The following is a 10,866-nucleotide window of genomic DNA, read 5'->3' as shown; positions in this document are numbered from 1 at the left end:
AGTCGCGTTCAACTCAGCTGTGATCAGATTGGCTCCAGAGCAGTGCTTCCTCAAATGTCCTCTTCGTCTCTAAAACGGTCAGTTATCTATTTATTTATCTATTATCTATGTATCTGTTTTGTTATATTTATCTGTATCTATTTATTTATCTCCCGGCTGAAGTACGACAGTCGTAAGGCCCATTGACGGCTTAAATTATATATTCAGGCGGTGGGTCCTTCCCGCAAGGGACTCCCCCCCCCACCAACAAAAGCCATACGAATTTAGTTTTTTACTTTTCTACTATCTATCTGTATGTTTTGTTGTATTGATCTGTTATCTATTACATCGAGCACATAATACTTGCGAAAAGGTACCCTAATTTCAAGTTTTCTATACGTTTCAAGGTCCCCTTAGTCCAAAAACATGATTTTTCAGTTTAACAGTATAACAGGTCATATTCTGTATATTATTCAAGTGTTTCTGAGCTATGTTTTGATAAAAGCAGACAGATAGTTACATAGATAGATGAATGCCTTTTTATTTACACTCATGTGATGTGGACGAAGTTGAGGTAATAGGAGCCCCTCTCTTCCAAGAACTCGCAATAAGTGGAAGGTAATTTTTTTAGATAGTCTAAATACTAATAGTAATTAGTTTCATTCCAATTTCTCTGTGATAGAAGCTGAAGAGTAGTACGGTATCCTGTCTATTTTCGACATTCATATCCTTCATATTTTGTCCATGAATTTAGCTTTTTAGAACCTGCAATAAGACTCTTTTGAGATGTTTTCGTATCAAGTTCATTTTTCAACTAAAGCTGCGTTCAAACCAATGTTATTAAGAAAATGTTGATAACTTAATCCTTATAGATTCTAATAGATTGAACATAACTTATCATACTCATGATGATCATATAATTATTTGTTTGTCAAGTTCCGTTCAATCTAATACAATCTAGCAATTAACATTTAGTTAATAACTTTGGTGTGAACGCGGCTTTACTATTCATTTTTACATAAACACTCGATAAAATTATCACCTCATCTTCTTCATTTTTAATTCATTGTGATTTAGTTTAGCTTGGCGGTCAGTTGATGATATTGGGATGTTCATATATGAGATATTTAAACATTAACCAACTCATAAAGCTGCGTTTACACCAAAGTTATTAACAAAATGTTAATTGACCGAGCGAAGTGAGGTCTAAGATTCAAGTCGACGGTTTGGCATTTCTCTTAATGTTTAAATGTTTGAATGTTCAAATGTTTAACATTTTTCATATGTTTATATTATGTTGCGCATTTACGGCGAAACGCGGTAATAGATTTTCATGAAATTTGTCAGGTATGTTCCTTTTTTAATTGCGCGTCGACGTATATACAAGGTTTTTGGAAATTTTGCATTTCAAGGATAATTGACCGAGCGAAGTGAGGTCGAAGATTCAAGTCGACGGTTTGGCATTTCTCTTTATGTTTAAATGCTTATATGTTTATATGTTGCGCATTTACGGCGAAACGCGGTAATAGATTTTCATGAAATTTGACAGGTATGTTCCTTTTTTTAATTGCGCGTCGACGTATATACAAGATTTTTGGAAATTTTGCATTTCAAGTATAATATAAAAGGAAAAAGGAGCCTCCTCCATACGCCAATATTAGAGTACAAATGAGACTATAGAATTATTCATCATAAATCAGCTGACAAGTGATTACACAGATGTGTGGAGAAACCAGTCTATTGCTGTATTTCCATAAGGTCTATAGTTTCAATCAGGTACTTGTGGATGAGAATTCTGCGTGAGGTCTACTTTTCACAGAACTACTAGTCTTTATAGATACTATTAGATTGAACATAATTTATCATACACATGATGAACATTATCTGTTTGTCAATTTCCGTTCAATCTGATAAAATCTATAAGGATTAAGTTATTAACATTTTGTTAATAACTTTAGTGTAAACGCAACTTAAGATTGTAACATTACAAGCCACTTTTGGTAGAAGTTGAAGAGTGGTTTGTTGTCACCTGAACTTGTTCAAGTGAGAGCGCCACTTATCAAAGAAAGAAGAGTTCTCAAGTCCTCCTCCTGAACAGGGATTAGAAGTTGATAGTTTTCTACTGAAAGGTATTTGGACATTGGAGGGGCATTGCAACTCAGTAGAACAGGATAAGAAACTAATCGGTTACAGGTAGAGCGCTCACTTGTGTCGTCCGGCTTTGTTCTGTATCAAACATTGTATCAAACTGTTGAGCAATAATTGCAATTGAATCGTTATTGGTTCCGAGTCACTGAGTCGAAAGTGAGATTTGATGGTTGATTCCTCAAGAGCCTTATGGCTCTATCTTTGTTACTATTGTTGTTAATGACTTTTTATTTGTTTTCTCAACGAATTATAGATGTTTCGTTCTTCTTATTTGTTTTATTAACCTTTTTTTCTCAATATTTTTATTGTAAATATCCTATCCTAATCCTATTATATTGAGAATAACAAGAATCAGCTTAAAATTTGGAAGATAAACGACCTATGACATGGGATGTCTTCTTGTGCTATCTTTTCTCTATGCCTAAACCTAGTTTAACCAACAATACATTATCCTATTATATTGAGCGAGCAATTTTTGTATATCTGTTTATATTTTTATATCTGGTTATTTTTATATTTTTATGGCTGGTTATTTATGTTCAACGGATCTCGAAAACGGCTCTAACGATTTTCACGAAATTTGGAACATAGTAGGTTTATGATATAAAAATTCGATTGCACTAGGTCTCATCCTTGGGAAAACTCGCTGAATGACATTAAAAGGATAATTCATCCTTGGCTGAAACAGCTGAGACTTTCGTCGTCTGTGGATAGTAAAAGGTGAGCGAGTGATTCTGTGGAAAATCAAAATATCGCATCCCCGAAATTCATAAGCTGACGTATAGCCAGCTGTAAAATATAAACATGATTATTTAAGAGAATTGTGTTTTCTGTTTATCAATAAAATATCGGGGCACCGAGCTTCGCTCGTTATTTTTATTTATTGATAAACAGAACACAATTCTCTAAAATGATCGTGTTTATAAATTTCACAGCTGGCTATACGTCAGCTTATGAATTTCGGGGATGCGATATTTTGATTTTCCACAGAATCGCTCGCTCACTTTTTACTATCCACAGACGACGAAAGTCTCAGCTGTTTCAGCCAAGGATGAATATATTATCCTTTTAATGTCGTTCAGCGAGTTTTCCCAAGGATGAGACCTAGTGTAATCGAATTTTTATATCATAAACCTACTGTGTTCCAAATTTCGTGAAAATCGTTAGAGCCGTTTTCGAGATCCGTTGAACATAAATAACCAGATAACCAGGTATAAAAATATAAACAGATAGACAGAAATTGCTCGCTCAATATAATAGGATAAGTTCGACAAACATCAATAAAAATATTGAGAAAAAAGTTTAATAAAACAAATAAGAAGTATTTCCCAACGATGAGACCTAGTGCAATCGAATTTTTATATCATAAACCTACTGTGTTCCAAATTTCGTGAAAATCATTAGAGCCGTTTTCGAGATCCGTTGAGCGTAAATAACCAGATATAAAATATAAACATGATTATTTAAGAGAATTGTGTTTTCTGTTTATCAATAAAAATATTGGGGCACCGAGCTTCGCTCGTTATTTTTATTTATTGATAAACAGAACACAATTCTCTAAAATGATCGTGTTATAAATTTCACAGCTGGCTATACGTCATCTTATGAATTTCGGGGATGCGATATTTTGATTTTCCACAGAATCGCTCGCTCACTTTTTACTATCCACAGACGACGAAAGTCTCAGCTGTTTCAGCCAAGGATGAATTATCCTTTTAATGTCGTTCAGCGAGTTTTCCCAAGGATGAGACCTAGTGCAATCGAATTTTTATATCATAAATCTACTGTGTTCCAAATTTCGTGAAAATCATTAGAGCCGTTTTCGAGATCCGTTGAACATAAATAACCAGATATAAAATAAAAATAACCAGATATAAAATAAAAATAACCAGATATACAAAAATTGCTAGCTCAATATAATAGGATAAGTTCGACAAACATCAATAAAAATATTGAGAAAAAAGTTTAATAAAACAAATAAGAAGTATTTCCCAACGATGAGACCTAGTGCAATCGAATTTTTATATCATAAACCTACTGTGTTCCAAATTTCGTGAAAATCATTAGAGCCGTTTTCGAGATCCGTTGAGCGTAAATAACCAGATATAAAATAAAAATAACCAGATATACAAAAATTGCTAGATCAATACAACAGGATAATGTATTGTTGGTCAAACTACGTAGGTTTAGGCATAGAGAAAAGATAGCACAAGAAGATTTCCCATGTTTATCGTTGTTTACAACGTTTATGTTACAAATTTTAAGCCGATTTTTTTAAGTCAAGCCGATTACTGTCGACTACTGTCTATTATTACTGTTTTCGTCGGGTGAGAGTTTAATTGCCGGTTGCACAAAAGTCGTTTGAATTTTAATCGTGATTGATTCCATGAGAACTAATCAGAGAAGCCGTCTTTTCAAAAAAAAGCCTTCTCTGATTGGTTCTCGTGAAATTAATCACGGTTAAAATTTAACCGTCTTTTGTGCAACCGGGTCTAAGAATGGCATAGTATGAGAGACTACCAGCATCACATAGCTCCATGAAAAATAACTACTGGGATTATCGGCTTGAGTTGACATTGAAATTTTGAACATAAACGCTCTATACCATGTGATATGTTCTTATGTTACCTTTTCTTTGTGGTTTAGGTATCTTCTATCATAATATTTTTGAAGATTGAAAACGGATCGCAGACATCAATCAGAATTGAGTACTGTTATCTGTACAGATCTGACTTATCTTAATGGGACTATCTGTTTCTATATATTCAATACATTAATTTATTTATCCACGGAGTGATCCGTGGTCTAGTGGATAGAGTGCTTGCGTAGCAGCATAGAGATCCCGGGTTCAAACCCTCTCAATACCAAAAGTTTTTTAACCAGATCACTCCCGTGTTATCGGATGGGCACGTTAAGCTGTCGGTCCCGGCTGAAGTATGACAGTCGTAAGGCCCATTGACGGCTCAAATTATATATTCAGGCGGTGGGACCTTCCCGCAAGGGACTCCCCACCAACAAAAGCCATACGAATTTACTTTATTAATTTATCCATGTTTGGCCTTTCTCATGATCATATCATGTTTTATTATTTTCATTTATGCAGTCTTGATAAAACTATCAAAGTATAGAATACAACAGATTGAATTTTATATGAATTAGAATTTTAAATTCTAGAATTCGATCAGTATTGAAAATTGTCATCGGGAAATTTTCTATTATTGAGATTGATCAAAGAAATTATGAGTTAGGCCTTCATTAATATTCAATATCATTATCGTTCAAATTACTTTTCAAATAAAATATTGAAACCGATTCAAGCGTATTGAAATACTGTTTCAATCAATAGTATTTGATTTCGAATTATTTTTTCCATCAAATTCTCACGATTTTCATAATATTTGTTTATTTATGAATCCAAGTGAATAATTTAACAAGAGTAAAACCGTGAGAACTGTCTTTTATATGGTATAGAACCGCACTCTTTTGGTTTCCACTTATCCAATAAGCAAGTTACCCCTGAATAGAAAATGTATTCAACAACAGACTGCGCACTGTCTCTGTCACTTCCTAGTTGTATCTTGTTCAAATAAACATCTTGGAGCAGAATATTATTCACATCTCTAAATACAGTTAATAAACATAAAACAATATGTAATAAACATCTTCTAGCTAATGAGCATTTTAAAATTTTAATACATCTAATAAACATATCAAAAAACTAATACATATATGAAAATACGTTGCTAATAAACATCTTGAACTATGAAAACTGAAAACATCTAATAAATTTGTAAAAATAACCATTAGGTACATTTGATGGCTTGTGAAGGTTTCATTGAGAAATTGGAAAATTCGCACTGAAAAGTATACTACCTTTTCCTCTTCTTGTACTATGCATTCTCTCAATCAAAAGTTGCTCATCTCTTAGTCTCCTCTCTCCTCCACAGCACCTTATAATAGCCAAGTTTCGTTCCTCCTCCACCGTATCTACCCTGAATCAATATTTTTTCTGAGGATGATGCCCACAAAAGCTCCAGTCTTGTGCGTGGGTATTGGGAAGGATGATCATGATGAAATCAATAATTGTTTAACTTTTCGCATCAATAATTTCCTAATTGGAGGTAAACTCTATGCTATTCTATTGTCAAATTTAACTACTATCACAGGCTCATAAACATAAAAAAATGTTAGAAAAGTACAAAATCAATCTACTATAAAGTGAGATGAGTTTTCTTCGAAAAAGTTTGATAGATTCTGTAATGATGACATTAGAAATGAGTTGGACATATCATCATTAGCTGCATACTGCTCAGCTTGAAATGAATAGAGATTGAACTGGAAAATCATGTTGAATAGATCCCAGATAATAGAATTCAAAATGCTCATGAAATGTTGACCTTATGGTAGAAGTCGATATTGACAGACTTTTGAAAAGATGGTAAGTGTATAAATTATTATTTATTTACAAAGACAACTTTCTAGAAGTATTTTGAGACCAGGTGATGATGAGGGGATAAACAAACGTATTCATTATTATTTTATGAATGGAGAGAAGAGATGCAGGTTATGTGCTATGTGTCATTATAACCTTTGAATCCGGAACATGCGTGTACTGTATGCCCAATCCTAAAAGGAAGAAGAAGCTTCCGAATTATCTTATGCTTACAGTTAGCAGTCAATATCAGGGCTTGTTGACAATGATTCAAACCTCTATATTATCAGTGAACAAACAATGATACGAACCTGTTTCTTCTGTATCTTGGTGAGCTTCCTATGTTTAGTAAGTAGTTTAGAGCAAAGTGGCACGCTTGGCGCAGTGTTGTATGGCCTGTGTGTGCATGTGTAGTGAAATTGATAGGATCGCGTGACGTATCTGAGGAAAAACAGGTTTTCCACGCTTTTCGCGCAGTTTTCCCGTTGCTAAAGTTTTCCGGGAACAGTGAAAAACCGTTAGCAAGTTGGTGTAGTGTTTAAGTTTGAGTAGGTCACTGTTTCAGTAAGTTGGAAAGTGTGTTTTTGTGTGTGTACGTGATATTAAGACAGCTGTTTGATACGGCTGCCAAAGCAACTTTCACAAACGGATTACACATGAATTGGTACAGTTTTCATTCATTTTATTTCTATTTTCATTCATTATTTCAATGATTTCATTCATAGTTTTCAAATATCTAAGTATTAATCAGTTTTTTGTTGAAATTATGTCGATTGCAATAGATACTGATAACACTAAAGCTGCTTTTACACCTAAGTTATTAACAGAATGTTTATTTCTCCGTCCTTATAGATTCTATTAAATTCACCATAACTTATCATACACATGATGAACAAGTTATGTTAGTCAAGTTCCGTCCAATCTAATAGAATCTATAAGGATTAAGTTATTAACATTTTGTTAATAACTTTGAAGTAAACCCAGCTTAATGGCCTCAATACATGGTCATATATCATCCGTTTGTGTTTACCCTCAATGAGAGACGAATTTAGTATTAACAAAATATTGACTCCTTCAATTCTTTTCAATTCAATTCACAACATATTGTTCAAACCTTTGATCAATTTTATCTTTGATGATGTAGAGCTGCCTTGTATAAAGTTTTCAACAAAATGTTTTCCATAAATAGTTTTTCTTAAAAAAAATGTGTTAGTTTTTTTGTAGGAAACAAGTTAAATGTTGTGCTTTTCAAGTAATTGGCATCAAATTGCAGGATTCTGTTGAAAACTCATTTGATAATTCTGGTGTAGACGCGGCTTAATATGTCATATTACTGTATTAGGATCTAATAGGGAATCAATCTTTGATTAAATTTGGTCAAATAATATGAGAATTTATACGATTGTGTAATCAGCCTCTAACTTAATCTCATTCATTAATAAATAGATTTTATAGATCATTACATACTAAACATTAATCTATAACTAATTCATAGTTTTCCAGTCATGATGTCAATCATTTCATTGATGATTATTGCTAGAATCATTCTTATTAGGTGTTCTAGCTTTTGTAAAGGTGCGTTTACACCAAAATTATTAACAAAATGTTTCTCCGTCCTTACAGATTATATTAGATTGAACATAACTTATCATACACATGATGAACATTATGTGATTGTCAAGTTTCGTCCAATGTAATAGAATCTATAAGGACGGAGAAATAAACATTTTGTTAATAACTTTGATGTCAGATTTCAAGTCATTGTAACATTCTAACTCAAGAATCTTGAAGAATTTTCATTTACATTTAAATCAATTGTTACAGTCGCGTAACCCAATCTCAAAAGTGTTATAATTTGGGTAGAGTGGATCACTCTACCCTGTTCTAGTCATGACTAGTTTCATTCGCAGTTTTTTCAATATTCAATTATAAGTAAAAGGTTCTTGAAGTTTCTGGTTTTAAATAGACCTAACAAGTGGATTTGATATTTAATAATGAGACTATGCATTGGAAATGATATCAATCTTCAATGCCCAAAAACGTCAACCATGATAAAATTTACACTTGTCAGCCATACATTTGTTTTGTGAACCGGAAATACAGGCTTCACAGTAATAATTCAATAGAGATTGCGTCAAATTAAGACAAACAAATAAGATGTCATCAATCTTAATTACCAAACCGTTATCATAAAGTTTGAAGCGAATTAATAATAACGATTTTCATTTGTTCTCCATTAAATAAATTGAACAATTTATTGAATCTCAATTGAAAGACGAGATACAGAAATGCTTAATTGACGTTATCATGTATTTTTAATGAATTTTCTAAAAATCTGTTTCTAAAACTTTCCACCATAAACATAAAAAGAAAACATTGATATATTTTGGTGAACCTATTTTAATGAGAGTATTTATAATATGTATTATAGTATAAGTATTTTTTCCTTTAGGACTACTCTTAAATATAAATAAAAATTTGAAATCTAAGTATCATTTTAAAATTGTCAAATTAAGACTTCATAATGTCACTATATAACTGAAACATGTCGTGATTGAACAATTTTAAAGGGTACTCAGATTTCTAATTTTTATTTATATTTAAGAGTAGCCCCAAAGAAAAAAACCTATTCTGTAATACATACTAGTAGTTCTGTGAACAGTAGACCTCACGCAGTATTCTCATCCACAATAACCTGATTGAAACTATAGACCTTATGGAAATACAGCAATAGACTGGCTTCTCCACACATTTGTCTAATCACTTGTCAGCTGATTTATGATGAATAATTCTATAGTCTGATTTTTACTTTCCTTGCCCTATTACCATAGGTAAGGAAAGTATTGCTTTCCGGAAAAAAATTAATTAAGGTACCCCAATTTCTAAATTTCTATACGTTTCAAGGCCTCCTGAGCCCAAAAACGTGGTTTTTGTGTATTGGTCTGTATGTGTGTGTGTGTGTGTGTGTGTGTGTGTGTGTATGAGTGTATGTGCGTCTGTGTACACGATATCTAATCTCCCAATTAACGGAATGACTTGAAATTTGGAACGTAAGGTCCTTACACTATAAGGATCCGACACGAACAATTTCGATCAAATGCAATTCAAGATGGCGGCTAAAATGGAGAAAATGTTGTCAAAAACATGGTTTTCCGCGATTTTCTCGAAAACGGCTCTAACGATTTTGTTTAAATTTATACCTAGAATAGTCATTGATAAGCTCTATCAACTGCCACAAGTCCTATATCTGTAAAAATTTCAGGAGCTCCGCCCCATGGCTATGCAAAGTTTGATTTCAGATTCTCAATTATCAGGCTTCAGATACAATTTAAACAAAAAATTTCAAGTGGAATAGATTGAGCATGAGAATCTCTACAATTAATGTTCAGTAACATTTTCACCTAAAATTAAAAATAAGCTCGAAATTCGAGAGAATGTGATTATCCAATTGCAAACTGTTGGCAACTGTTGATTCTATTAAATGATTCACTATGAAGAGATAGCAGACCTCGTGTGTCTCCAGCGTTATTACCCTGTCACCAGCTGGCTCGAATCTTTGAATAGTAGACTTGAGATGCGCGGGAACACTAGCGTCAGGTCATCAATTTTCATAACGGCAAGGAAAGTTGTGTGAGTGCGCCACACCAGATTTAATTATTTATATTTAGGAGTAGCCCCAAAGAAAAAAAACATATAATGTAATATGTAAACTATAGACCTTATGGAAATACAGCAATAGACTGGCTTTTCCACACATCTGTGTAATCACTTGTCAGCTGATTTATGATGAATAATTCTATAATCTGATTCTTACTCTAATATTGGCGTATGAAGGAGGCTCCTTTTTCCTTTCATATTATCCTTGAAATGCAAATTTCCAAAAATTTTGTATATACGTCGACGCGCAATTAAAAAATGAACATACCTGTCAAATTTCATGAAAATCTATTACCGCCTTTCGCCGTAAATGCGCAACATATAAACATTTAAACATTCAAACATTATTTAAACATTAAGGAGAAATGCCAAACCGTCGACGTGAATCTTAGACCTCACTTCGCTCGGCCAATAAATACTCTCATTGAAATAGGTCCACCAAAGAATATACCACATTTTTCTCTTTTTACTTAAGGGTGTATGTTCTAATTGAGTTCTAATTGATCTATAAAATATAAGGGTTTGTGCGCGCACAGAGCGGTCAACGGTCAGAGCGGTCTTGGGAGGGTATAGATAAGGATATCCTCATTTTATATCCTTCCAAGACCGCTGAACTCTGATCGCATGTCCGCTCTCTGTGTGCACAAACC

General features: G+C 33.2%; 1 long non-coding RNA gene across 1 annotated transcript in view; it reads left to right on the top strand.

The window, feature by feature from the left end:
* Positions 1-6,878: 6,878 nt before the first annotated feature.
* Positions 6,879-10,866, top strand: part of LOC111050222 — a 60,067-nt gene continuing 56,079 nt past the window's right edge. The window contains exon 1 of the long non-coding RNA XR_005572667.1: positions 6,879-7,223. This is a non-coding gene — a long non-coding RNA (uncharacterized LOC111050222). The remainder of the gene's footprint in view (positions 7,224-10,866) is intronic.

The sequence above is a fragment of the Nilaparvata lugens genome, chromosome 12 (assembly GCF_014356525.2).
Source record: "Nilaparvata lugens isolate BPH chromosome 12, ASM1435652v1, whole genome shotgun sequence".
Classification (NCBI taxonomy): domain Eukaryota; kingdom Metazoa; phylum Arthropoda; class Insecta; order Hemiptera; family Delphacidae; genus Nilaparvata; species Nilaparvata lugens.
Note: the sequence above shows the minus strand (reverse complement) of the source record. Positions and strands in the feature narration are given on the sequence as shown.